We start from the raw sequence: 14,361 nt of genomic DNA on the forward strand, positions 1-14,361 counted from the left end.
TCCTTTATTATCCAATTCTTTCATTACCTAACAGCCAAGCTTTGAAATTGCCATATTGATCCTTGTGAAGATTGAATCCATGTCATTATTGAACATCCAATGTTATTTATGATTATGTTTATTGCTTTACATTGTTTATTCTGTTATTATGTTAGAATTGGATTATTTTATAAAATTGTGGACCAGATTCGTGGTCAGACCAGATTAATGGTCAAGTTAGGCCAATGTGTGCCTTGGATCCAGTAGTTAAAGCAGTGTTGTGTGCTTTGCTCGGGGTTAGTACGTGACTGATCAGCAGTCTAACCTTGGTTTTTAAAATAAAATTATAATATCCAATTCTAAATCATAATTCATTGTTCACTTGATATCATAACCCTTTTCACTTGATGATCATTATTCTCAGTCTTATCATTATGACTTGCTGAGCTAGTTAGCTCATTTGTGCGATGTTGTTTATGTTCTTTTCTAGTTAAGAAGGAACCAGTTGGTAGCGAGGATCCCCAATCCAGTGCGAGAGCTAGGGGTCCAGGTTGATCGAGTTAAGTTAACAGGCATCTTTTGGGATAATTTAAGTTTGTAAAAGTTTGTAATAGTGTTTAATACATAGTTCTGAGTTTGAATAGTTGGGATTTGAACGGTTTGTAATATAAGTGTGTGTCTGGCTTGTGTACATACTTTAACCTATTACGGTCCGTGGTAGTTGGTAAGTAGGGTCACTGCATATTATTATTATTATCTTTATTATTGTTATAAGCAGGTTATAAATAAGGTATGTGTGTCTGTGTGGACCCCAAACGGCATCCGTTGAAAGACATGGTGTATCATCCATTGACAGGCAAACTGCATCATCCGTTGAAAGGCTAAATTCAACAACCGTTGAACCCTCAATACAAGTTGATAGTCACTCTAGATCACAGACTGAAAGAACCCCAACCTCAAATCAAAGATCCACAAACTCGGGGGGAATTCCTTCAAATCAAAACTCAGTCACACATCAAGACAGCTATGAGGCCTCTTGATCTAGAGATAATCTACCACAACAAAGAAAATGGACTAGAGATCACCATTTGAATTAATTATTGGTGATGCATCTTCAAGAGTGCAAATAAGGAAAACAACTCAATGTGAATGTCTATATAGCAGCTTTCCGTCATAGGAAGAGCCAAAGAAGGTAGAAGAAGCTTTGTTGGATCCTGATTGGGTTTTAGTTATACAAGAAGAGCTAAACCAATTTAAAAGGAATAAAGTATTGAAGCTGGTAAAAAAACCTAAAGACAAGAATTCTATTGACACCAAAATGGGTATTCAGAAACAAGATGGATGAGAATGGCATAGTTATAAGGAATGAAGCTAGATTGGTTGCTAAGGGTTACTGTCAACAAGAATGAATAGATTTTGATGAGACATTTGCTCAAGTTGCAAGACTTGAAGTCATCAGGATATTTCTAGCCTATGCAGCCCATGCCAATTTCAAAGTCTATCAAGTGGATGTCAATAGTGCATTTCTGAATGGAGATTTAGAGGAGGAACTCTATGTCAGGCATCCTCCAGGTTTTGAATACTCCAAATTTCCAGATTATGTCTACTATCTTTTGAAAGTACTTTATAAATTGAAGTAAGCACCTAGAGCCTGGTATAATACTTTGTCAAAGTTCCTTTTAGAAAATCATTTCACAAAAGGCATTGTCGATAATTTTTTTTTATAAATGTTAATGGCTATAGTATACTTGTTCATATTTATGTAGATGATATTATATTTGGCTCTACAGATGAGAAACTTTGTAAAACATTTTCCAAATTGATGTAAAGTAAATATGAAATGAGCATGATGGGAGAACTAACTTACTTTCTTGGTTTACAAGTTAAGCAAGTTAGTGATGGAATATTCATTAGTCAAACTAAATATATTCATGATCTTTTAAAGAAGTTTGATTTAATGGATTGCACATCTGCAAAAGCTCACATGGCCACTACTACTAAACTTGAATTGAACACTTTTATATTTGGCTCACTTTTATATTTGACAGCTAGTATGACAGATTTAATGTTTTCTACTTGTCTTTGTGCTAGATTTTAGGCTGATCCTAGAGAATCTCATTTAATAGCTATTAAGAGAATTTTTAGATATCTCAAGGGAACACCAAAACTTGGCATTTAGTAACCTATAGATTCTGGCTTTGATCTAATTGCTTATTAAGATGCAGCATGTTAGTCCCTAACAATGCAACACGAATTACAGAAGGGGGGTTGAATGGAATTCTTGAAACTTTTTCACAAAGATATAAAATATTCTATCTTAATAATATATAACTGGGTGAATTGATTCGCAAACTGCGGAATAATATCTTGGAATGAATCAAGACACAAGTAATTAAAAACACAAGTCTTTAAAAACTTTCTGGTGGATTTGAATGTATCCACCAGAGATATATATTATATCAAGAGAACTCTGTGTAGCAATTAGCTCACAGCTGCTTACAAATTTGAACAACTAAGTTTACAGAAAAATGCTAAGAATACAGCTTACAAATGTTTCTCTAAGAATAATTATCTTGCTCAGTTGCATTTTTTTCTATTTGCTACTTCTTGGTTTATATAACACCAAGATTACAAAGTAATAAGACAAGATAATAAAACAAAAACTATCAAGTCTAATACTGTGCTACTTCATTACTCTATTCCTGCATCTTTGAATATCTTCATAATAGCATGGAAATGGAAATGCTTCTTTGTTCTCTAAAATCCACTTGAATAGGCTTCCACATTCCATTTGCATACACTCGACGCATGTGACTGTGTTGTCACTGTCAACAGATGTTTGAATTCTTTATCCGTCGGGTTCATGATCATCCGTCGGGTTGCCTTGTTGATCATCCGTCGAGTGGCATTGTTGTTTATCCATCGGGTAGCTATCTGGTACTTGACTTCATTTCATTTATGCAGAATTATAAGATATCATCTATGTACAATTAATCAACCTATTCTGCATATCTAGTTAAAGTCAACATGACTTGAGTACTACTACAGAATCTAAACAATGTGTATGCAGAAATGTGCTACAGACTTATTGTTACACAAGCTACTCACTCGATGGATAATAAATCATCATCCTTCGGGACTATATTGAGTCATCCGTCGGGACTATAATCCTTATCCGTCGAGTGCTACATTTTTCACTAAGTAAAATCTACCAAGGTGTTTTGTTAATGAAATCATCAAGTTCACAACATATCCACAATAATCTCCCCCAATTTATGTCTACTGGAATTGTAGCCATAAATTAAGAGAAACTTGATGATAACAAAATACCTTAAAAATACAACTTTGAAAGTAAGTAGATAAAACCGTAAAGTGCTTTAATTAACAAAATGTACAAAGATTTGCTCACAGTCATTTTCAAGGTGCTCCTCTAGCCTGAGCAGATTAATCTATTTTCTTGAAGATCTGGATCTCTTTTCAAGCTTTTTGTTGTTTTCTTCTATCTGATTTTGGAGTTGTCTGTGGAATTCTAGTTCATCAGATTCTAAGAGATTTAGCTTTTCTTGCATTTCCAAAAGATTCTCATTGCTAGAGATGCTCAATTGGTCTTCTAATCTGAAAAATCTTTTCACTCCTTTGTCATCCATGAACTCCATTAGCCAGTAGGGCCTTAAATGCACTCTTCTCCCCGTGTAAGGAATAATTAGAGTCTTTGGGAGTGCAACTTTAGCTCTAATACTCCTCGATTCTTCAATCTTCTTTAGAACCAGTCTTCTTGCAGTTACATTGAATCCAAAGTTCTTCTTGAATGATGAATAAACCTTTATCAGTATAGCTTGGCTTTCTTGAAGGATCATGTGAAGTGGCCATTGAATCTCCTTTCCTCCCTAGTACTTGAAAACTAACCTTTCAGGTAGATTCCTGTAGGCATCAATCCCTCTTACTTCTTCTAGTTCATCTAGATAGAGATTTAGATCAGAGAATTCCTTGATATCACACAAGTACATGTAATCTCCCTTGTTGATTTTGGATTGTGCTTTAGTTAGAGATTTGGATTTGAGAGGTGACAACTTCACTTTCTTGACTGCTCTTGACTTTGTTCTTTTTGGCTTGCTGAGGACTGGCAAATTGAAGTCCCATGAATGTTCCTGTAAGGATCCACCACTTTAATGTCTTCAAATACCACAGAGGGTTTTGATGCTTAAGTTGTAGTTGGAGTGGATTCCTTGGAAAACTGATCCTCCAATTCCTTATCAACAAAGTCCAATTTCCTTTTGGTTCTTTTGGCCAATTCCTTGTATCTTTGAGGTTTCTTCTATTGTGGTTCAACTTGCTTCTTTGGATCTTGAGATTCAGTGATTTCAGATGGCTGAGCAGGAATTTGTTGTGTTGGTTTCATAGCTTGTAGCCTGGCCAAGATAGCAGCTTGCTCTTTCTTTTGTTTAGCCTTTTTAGCATCTATAGCAGCTTGCTTCTTTTCTTACTTCAATCTTGCCTTTTCTTCTCTCTTTGCTTGAGCAAATTGAGGATGTCCAGCCACCACAAAAATTTCTTTTCCATTCCTGAAAACTTTAGCAATTCTCCTTTTTAAGGCTGAATCAGCTGGATCCTTTTAGAAGGCAATTGACCTTGACAACGGTTTCTTCTCATCATGCTTAGGTGTCTCATACACTGTATCCAAAGGGTTTTTTAATGATGATTTTGGATAGTTCACCCTTAGCTTCAGAATTATTTCAGCCTTTGGAGATTTGATGCAGGATGGCTGTCCCCTTTCCAGATAGTTCATGCTCATTTCATTCACAAAGATTTTCCTGACTTGAGAGTGATGAATGGCTGACTTTTTTGGCTTCTTTACTAGCCCAAACTTCTTTTGAATGACCTCATCAATTTTCTCCAAGTTGATTGGACTCAACTATTTCTTTTCAGCTACTCTTATATTGGCTGCTGCTTCATTTATCAGATCAATAATGTCTATAACTGGTGGTTTGATGAAAGCAATTGTAGGCACAATCACTTTACTGATTTGAATGTTAAGCTGTTTCTCCCCCTCACTTGGTCCTTTCTCCCCCTTTTTGTTATCATCAAGTTGAGTAGAGGAGGAGGTTTGTGCAGCTACCAGTTTCTGAAGCAAGTCTGTTTGTTGAGCTTGATGCAGATGAATTGCTGTAAGAGATGCTTCCATAGTTGGCATCCTTGTATCCAAGGCATCTATCTTTGTGGCAAGATCAGAATTTTTCCTGAGTTATTTCTTAATATCAAGCATTGTAGCTTCTGGAAGCTTAGAGTCCATTTTGTCAGAAATAGCCTTCTTTATCTCATCAATATCTCCTTTGACGGTGTTGACATCTCTAGCATGTTGGAAGCCTTGAATTTGTTGTAGTTGCAGAGAAGCAAGATGTGCTTGAAGGAGCTTCTTGGTGTTGGCATTTGTGGTGGTTTGAATCCATTTTGTCAGAAATAGCCTTCTTCATCTCATCAATATCTCATTTGATGGTGTTGACATCTCTAGCATGTTGGAAGCCTTGAATTTGTTGTAGTTGCAGAGAAGCAAGATGTGCTTGAAGGAGCTTCTTGGTGTTGGCATTTGTGGTGGTTTGAAGAGCAGAATTTGTCTAATTTATGAGTTGAATCAGGGTTGTCTTGAAGTAGTGTTCATCCCAATACTTTGAAAATGCCCATGATGGCATGCCTGATCTTGAGCTAGAACCTACTTCCCCCCTATGTCCAATGGCTCTTCTTCACTATCTCCACCTTCATCTCCAAAGAAATCTGCTGAACCACCAGTCTCATAATCAACATCATCAGTTATAGAGGGCAAAGCTGTGATGGCATCCTTGGCTCTTAGTATTGACTGTGTGGTGTGCACTAAATTGAGCATCCTTTTTTGCATTGTCATTGCCCTATTCAGCTAGAAGTTGAAAAGCTGGAACAGGGTGAGTAAATGTCTCAGCATCAAGGGAGGTGGAATCTATAACAGCTTGAGGTTGCTAAGATAGTCCCTCCCTATCTGCATCCTGGGCATCCATTAACTCACTTACAATGACATCCATCCTTATAGCTCATGTACTTGCATTTCTCTCGTGTTCTCTCTTTTGTTACATCAAGGTCTCACCTTGGCTCCCCACCCTCACACCCTCACCTTCACCATCTAAGGTGGGACTCCTCTCACTCTCTTTTGCCAATCCTGAAGAACTGGATTGCTTATTTTCACTCTTTTCCTCTCCTTTTTCCTAGGAGATACCCAGACTCTCACTCATAACACTCTCTTCCCTCAATTCTAAGAGTGACTGTACTACCACTAAGTCTTCTGCACTTGAGATAATTGATGAAATTTTAAGCTGTGCAGAGACACTCGACGGATAAGGGATATCCGTCGGGTTAGCAGTTTGACTATCCGACGGATAACTGCTGTTAAGCTTATCCGTCGGGATACAATCACTACTCAATGGATGATCAATATCCATCGAGAGAGTACAAATGAGTGAACTTGGAATTGAAACTATTATGGACTGTGTAGATTGATGAGATTTTGGGCAAAGATATTTCAACAGTTCTTGAAAGAATTGGCAAGTGAGCCAACAAATCATCTAAAAGATGATGCTCACTTGCATTAGATTTTGGCTTCCCCAACATAGTTAAAGAAGGGGAATCAAGAATTGATGTGTTGATCATATCCACATCCAGAGAGTTTGTGGGAGAATTTGGTGTGTGAGGTGCTTCTATAACTAAAGATTTTGGCTGTGACTCCACATTTATTGGAGCCACATCAAACTGAATTTGAGAAGGTGCAGTGACTGTGTCTTTAGCACCAGTTTGCACAGTGTGTGAACCCTATGCATCCCCAAAGGTTTTGATTTCTTCTTTCTGGCATAAGTTTGGGGTGAGCTAGTATCCCTTACCCTTTTGGCCTGTACTCTTGGCTGAGAGCTTTGTTCAATAGCCACATCCTTTTGGGAGGATGTAGCTAGAAATGAGCTTTTGTCCTTTTTAAGCACTGCAGTTTGTTGGGAAACTGCAGTGTGTCTAGACTGAGAAACACTCACCTCTCCAACCTTATCCTTAGGGTTTCTTTTATGTTCACCCTGTCCCTCGCCTACCTTACCCACCTTCACACTCCCCTCTTTGGGTTTGGTGGATTTTACAATTGGCATCTTTTCAGAGATACCAGAGGGGGTTTTCTTTGATTTGGATTTTTAAATTTTTGATGGTTTAGTAGCTTGGGTAGGCAACTGTTGGGTCATTGACACAGTTGCCATAGCTACACTAGAATTCAAAGAAATCTGTGAGGTTGGAAGAGTAGGGACAGATGAACTTACCTCACTTACTTGAGGTGCTTCCATTACAGGGAAATAGAAGAGTGGCACCTCCTTGTGATGGTTTGCCCTGTTTAAATCTGCAATAATTCTTCTCTCTTGAACCCAACAATCTAATTTGTTGTTTGGGTTCTCAAGCACAATTTCCTCATAGAGGTGGTTAGCTAGCATCATGAAAAATCTAGCATAGTAAATATTTTTACCCCTCTTGTTCAACTCCCCTAATTTAAACCCCAACTCAAACAAAACAAGATCACTAAAATTAAAGAACTTATCTGTAACTAGCATGTAAAGCATGTTAAGCATAGAAATATTGACATAATCAAAATTACTGATTTTACCAGAAAAGACCTTGGTAACTACATCACACATGAAACTCCATTTTTTCCTAAGAACCAACCTCCTAATATCACTTAACTTAGAAGTAGAGAGTGCATAGTTCATGGAATTAAGCATATTAACAATATCAGTATCTGTGTGTGGTGAGGTCACAATATTATCAGGAATTTTGAAACATGCTTTAATAACATCACTATTGATACAGAATTCCTTACCTTTAATCGCGAGTGTGATGGTCTTATCAGTAGAATTGTATGTAGCAGTCGTCCATATCTCTTCAACAACCTCACATAAGATGGTGGGTGATTCTAGCATTGCATAGCTGAGTTTACAGTTCTTCACAAAATCCATCATTTTATGGTAGTCACTTGAATGTTGAATCCCCTTGTTTACTAGAGCCGTGAAGTTGTTCTTCTCATAGATGTATCCAGTTTGTGACATGATCTTGACTACTGGTGCCATTGTTAGAGAGTGGAAATTGCAGAGATAGAGATGATAGTTGCTTTGGAGAAAGAGAGAATTTAGAGCAGACGATTTGAGAATGATAAAAGAAAAGCAATGAAAATGAATTAAGCTTTTATACTATCTCAAAAACAATTGTCAAGAATAATAAAGTAGAATAAAGTAACCAATGAAAATTGCCCAAAATAGCCATTTAAAAATAAACTGTAAAAATTTCACCAATCATCCGTCGTGTTATGCTTATAAACTGTAAGTGTACTCGATGGATAATGTTCAGGAAATTAACGGCTAGGATTCAGACAATTCGACGGATGAGGATAAACTGTTATCCCTCGAGTCATAAAATATTCCAGAAAAATAATTGATTTTATTGACAAAACGTATACCGACGGATGATCAAACTCGGTGGATAATGATCATCCGTCGAGATGTAAATTTTGACTTAGCCAAAGTTTCATCCAAGACTGTAAAATCAATTAAATTTTTGGCTGCAATACAACTTGCAAATTATCTAAAAAGATTTAAGAAAAATTTAGCATACCCAACTCACTTACCAACCTTGAAAAGGTGGATTCATCCAGTGGCTTGGTAAATATATCTGAAGCTGCTTTTCACTTGGAAGAAAATGTAGTTCCACAGTACCATTCATTACATGTTCCCTTATAAAGTGGTACTTGATGTCTATGTGCTTTGTCCTTGAATGATGTACTGGATTTTCAGTGATGGCAATTGCACTTGTGTTATCACAGAAAATGGGGATTCTTTCCACTTGCAGACCATAGTCTAGCAATTGGTTTTTCATCCACAAAATCTGTACACAGCAACTGCTAGTAGCAATATATTCAGCTTCAGCTGTAGAAGTAGAAACTGAATTTTGCATTTTACTAAACCAGGACACAAGCTTGTTTCCTAGAAATTGACAGGTTCCTGTTGTACTTTTTCTATCAATTCTACAACCTACATAATCTGCATCTGAATAACCAGTTAGATTAAAACCAGAATCTCTAGGGTACCAAATGCCAAGTTTTGGTGTTCCCTTGAGATATCTAAATATTCTCTTAATAGCTACTAAGTGAGATTCTCTAGGATCAGCCTGAAATCTAGCACACAAACATGTATCAAGCATTATATCTCGCCTACTAGCTGTTAAGTACAGAAGTGAGCCAACCATGCCCCTATAACTTGAAATATCTACAGACTTTTCAGTAGTGTTTAATTCAAGTTTAGTTGCAGTGGCCATGGGAGTTTTTGCAGATTTGCAATCTATTAGATCAAACTTCTTTAAAAGATCATAAATATATTTAGTTTGACTAATAAATATTCCATCACTAACTTGCTTAACTTGTAAACCAAGAAAGTAAGTTAGTTCTCCCATCATGCTCATTTCATACTTACTTTGCATCAATTTGGCAAACTTTTTGCAAAGTATTTCATCAGTAGAGCCAAAAATAATGTCATCTACATAAATTTGAACAAGTATACTAGAGCCATTAACATTTATAAAGAAAAGAGTTTTGTCTACAGTACCTCTAGTGAAGTGATTCTCTAAAAAAAACTTTGACAAAGTGTCATACCAGGCTCTAGGTGTTTGCCTCAGTCCATAAAGTGCTTTCAAAAGATAATAAACATATTCTGGAAAATTTGGATCTTCAAAACCAGGAGGTTTACTGACATAAAATTCCTCCTCCAAATCTCCATTTAGAAAGGCACTTTTGACATCCATTTGATAGACTTTGAAATTGGCATGGGCTGCATAGGCTAAGAAGATTCTGATGGCTTCAAGTCTTGTAATAGGAGCAAATGTTTCATCAAAATCTATTTCTTCTTGTTGACAATAGCCCTCAGCAACCAATCTAGCTTTGTTCCTGACTACTATGCCATTTTCATCCATCTTGTTTCTGAATACCCATTTGGTGTCTATTGGATTCTTTCCTTTAGGCTTGGGCACAAGCTTCCATACCTTATTCCTCTCAAATTGGTTTAGCTCCTCCTGCATAGCTAAAATCCAATCAGGATCCAACAAAGCTTCTTCTACCTTCTTTGGTTCTTCCTTGGAAAGAAAGCTGCTATATAGACATTCTTCTTGAGTTGCTCTCCTTGTTTGAACTCTAGAAGAAACATCACCAATGATGAGATCAAAGGGGTGATCCTTTGTCCATTTCCTTTGTTGAGGTAGATTAGCTCTAGATGAAGAGTCCTCATTGTTGTCTTGATGTGTGATTGAGTTTTGATTGTTAAAAACTCCTCCCGAGTTAATGGATCTTTGATTTGAGAAAGGGGAGCTTTCTGTAAGTGATCTATTCTGACTTCCAGCTTCTTTTGATGACCCGACGGATAGTGAATTTTGAGTACCAATGGATGAGGCTGGTTGTCTCCCGACGGATAAGGCAGATTGTCTCCCGACGGATAAGGCAGATTGTCTCCCGACGGATGAAGCATTTTGCAACTCGACAGATTTTGAATTTTGTGCTTCATTGGTAGTGGATTTTTCTGCATTATCCTTTGATACTGTTTCTTGATCACTTTCATCATCACTGCCATCATTAACCATCTCCACATTGTCAAATTTGAGGCTCTCATGGTAATCTTCATCTTGCAGTCCTTCAATCTTTTTATCATCAAACACAACATGTATTGATTCCATAACAATGTTGGTTCCTAGATTGTAGACTCTATATGCTTTACCAACAGCATATCCAACAAAAATTCCTTCATCTGCTTTAGCATCAAACTTCCCATTCTGATCAGTTTGATTTCTCAAGATATAGCATTTGCAGCCAAAGACATGAAGAAAATTTAGAGTTGGCTTCTTGTTCTTGAACAATTGATAGGGAGTCATGAATTTTTCTTGTTCTTCCTTTCCACTACTCCATTTTGTTGTGGAGTTCTTGCTGCAGAAAACTCATCCAAAATCTCATTTTCTTCACAAAATGCTCTCATGATAGAGTTCTTGAACTCAGTTCCATTGTCACTCCTGATTCTTCTAATTTTGAAATCAGGATGATTATTGACTTGCCTTATGTGATTGATGATGATTTCACTAGCCTCATCTTTAGACTTTAGGAAATATGTCCAAGAGAACTTTGAGAAATCATCTACAATTACTAGGCAAAATCATTTCCTTGAGATGGACAACACATTGACTGGTCCAAACAAATCCATGTGTAGCAGCTGCAAAGGTTCTTCAATTATTGAATCAAGCTTCTTTCTAAATGATGCTTTAATTTTCTTTCCCTTCTGGCAAGCATCACACAGTCCATCCTTTGAAAACTCCACTTGAGGAATGCCTCTAACCAGTTCTTTGTTTACTAGGTCATTCATGGTCTTGAAGTTTAGATGGGATAGCTTCTTGTGCCATAACCAACTTTCATCCTGACTTACTTTGCTGAGAAGACAAGTAACAAATTCTGCATTTGATGAGTTGAAGTCGGCTAGGTACACATTTCCTTTTCTCACACCAGTGAGAACCACTTTGTTGCTCCTCTTGTTAGTCACAATACAGGCTTCTGAGTTGAAGGTTACTGAGTTGCCTTTATCACAAAGCTGGATGATACTCAACAAATTGTGCTTGAGACCATCCACTAAGGCAACCTCCTCAATGATGACATTGTCTTTTGAAATCAAGCCATATCCCACAGTATAACCCTTGCTGTCATATCCAAAAGTAATACTTGGGCTAGTTCTCTCCTTGAACTTTGTGAGCAGGGTAGAATCACCAGTCATGTGTCTTGAACAACCACTATCCAAGTACCATAGATTCTTTCTGTTTCCCTACACACATCAAAATCAAATCAAGTTGATTTTGGTACCCAAGTTTCCTTGGGTCCTGCCTTGTTCGCTTTCTTTTTATGTTTCTTAGGTTTGATCTCATTTGACTTGGGGATATCAGATTCATCCTTAGTCATTTGCGTTGCACCTTTGAAACCATTCATTACAGCAGAATTATCATGCATATTTTGATTAACAGGGAATGGCATGCTATTAGTAAACATGTTATTCCAGTAAGGCATGCTAAATGGCATTTGTGGCATACTAAATGCAGCATAATAGAGATTAGGTCCAAATGGCATATTAGCAAATTGTGCATTCATATTCTATGAAGACATAGCATTCATAGGCATAGAAGGCATGGCATTTATGTTGGGAAAATGAGGTGGCACAGATAAGGAAGTAGGCATGGCAGTTTTGCAATTAACAGACAAATGATTTACACTACCACACTTGACAGATTTTTCTAGGAGCATATTTATCAGGTGTGTAGTTGTTATGCTTGTTAATTCCTACTTTACCATTTCTATTGTTTTTCTTTTTAGCCTATATTTTAACCTCAATCTTTTCCAGTCTGTCACTCAATTGCTTGACAGTCATATGACCAACATTAGCCTTTTTCTCCTTCTTCACTTGACTGGATTCTCCTGGAACAAAATTCTTGGAAACTGGTCCATATTTCTCATTTAACTTGACAAGTTTGGCTTTACTGACAAGCTTGCTCACATCGATGGATGAGGATTTATATCACTCGACGGATAACCCTTTTTGTTATCCGACAGATGACCCTCATCATCCGTCGAGTCTACATCTATTAGCAATCCTTCCACCAAATTGGATTCCAGCTTCTCCTTGTTTTCTTACAGGCTGCATCACAAAAGGACTCAATACCTTGAACTTTGGTGATTTGAGCATGAACATCTCTAGATGTTTTCCATACCTTAATCACCTCCTGTTCTCGTTCAAGCTGCTTCTTTAAGATCTCTTCTTTCTTCAAGGACTCGGTTAATTCATACTTAGCAATTTTACACTCAATTCTTAATTTTTTAAATTCAATGAACTGAGACTCTAGCACATTATTCCTCTCACTTAAAAACAAATTGTTTTCTTTGATTTTAGCATTTTTCTTAGTAAAAGACTTAAGTGTAACACGCAAATGATATAGTTCTGTAGACATGTCATTTATTGCATCATTACACTCAGCTTTAGATAAATGTGCAAGGTTAGTGGTGATTACCTGATTGCTTGAAGAACTTGTCTCTGTTTCATCAGACTTGGCCATTAGGGCTAGATTAACATAGCTGACATCCTCATCCTCATCCAGACCATCTTCTGCTCAGTCATTCTCTTGTGTAATGAAAGCCCTTTCCTTTTGTTTGAGCAACTCAAAGTATTTCTGTTCATAATCCACAGGCTCAAACTTCTTTTTGCTGGAATCTGTCTTTCTACACTCACTGGCAAAGTGCCCTGCTAAGCCACATTTGAAACATTTGAATTTTGATTTATCCACCATGTTTCTATTTGGCTTAGCTGCTCCAAAGTTCTTTTTGAACTTGAGCTTGGAAAATCTTCTGGAAAGAAATGCTAGATGTTCATCAATATCTTCCATGTCATCTTGGCTCAAAGAATCATCATTTTCTGCTATCATCCTCTTGCCCTTGTTTTCACAGACCTTTGAAGTTGATTTAACAGCTTCCATCTTCATCTCCTTCTCTTTATCTAACTCAGCAACTAGTGCAATGGATCCTCTGTTCTTCTTTCCTCTCTCCATCCTCTCATCTTGCTCTATTTCAAGCTCATAAGTTTTTAGGATGCCATACAGTCTCTCCAGAGTAAACTCCTTGTAATCTTGAGAGTTTCTCAATGAGACTTTCATAGGTTTCCATTCCTTTGGAAGAGATCTAAGGAACTTAAGATTGGAGTCTTTTGTCTGATAGACCCTTCCATGCAACTTCAGAGCATTTAGTAGTTTTTGAAACCTACTAAAGATGTCAGTAAAAGACTCACTTTTTTCACTATGAAAATGCTCATATTGCTGAATAAGTAGCTGCATCTTATTTTCCCTTACTTGCTCAGTGCCATCACATATAATCTGTATAGTATCCCAAACTTCCTTGGCAGTTTTGCAATTGATGATGTTGTCAAACATGTCACCATCAACTCCATTAAACAGGATATTCATGGCCTTCTTATCTTTCCTGACTTGTTCAATATCAGGATCAGACCATTCATGCCTTGGCTTGGGGACAGATGGCTCATTTCCAGTTGCAGCTCTCATTGGTACATGAGGGTCTCTTTCTATGCAATCCACATAGGCCTCATCTTGAGAAAGTAAATGAAGATGCATTTTTACCTTCCAGTGATGATAATTGTCTTTGTCCAGAAAAGGAATCTTGACTCCAACATCCTTCTTGTTCATCTTGCTATTTTGTTGTGATATTTAAACTCTTTGTTTATGAAGAGCTTGCTCTGATACCAATTGTTAGTCCCTAACAATGCA

Source organism: Apium graveolens, chromosome 10 (genome assembly GCF_009905375.1).
Source record: "Apium graveolens cultivar Ventura chromosome 10, ASM990537v1, whole genome shotgun sequence".
NCBI lineage: Eukaryota > Viridiplantae > Streptophyta > Magnoliopsida > Apiales > Apiaceae > Apium > Apium graveolens.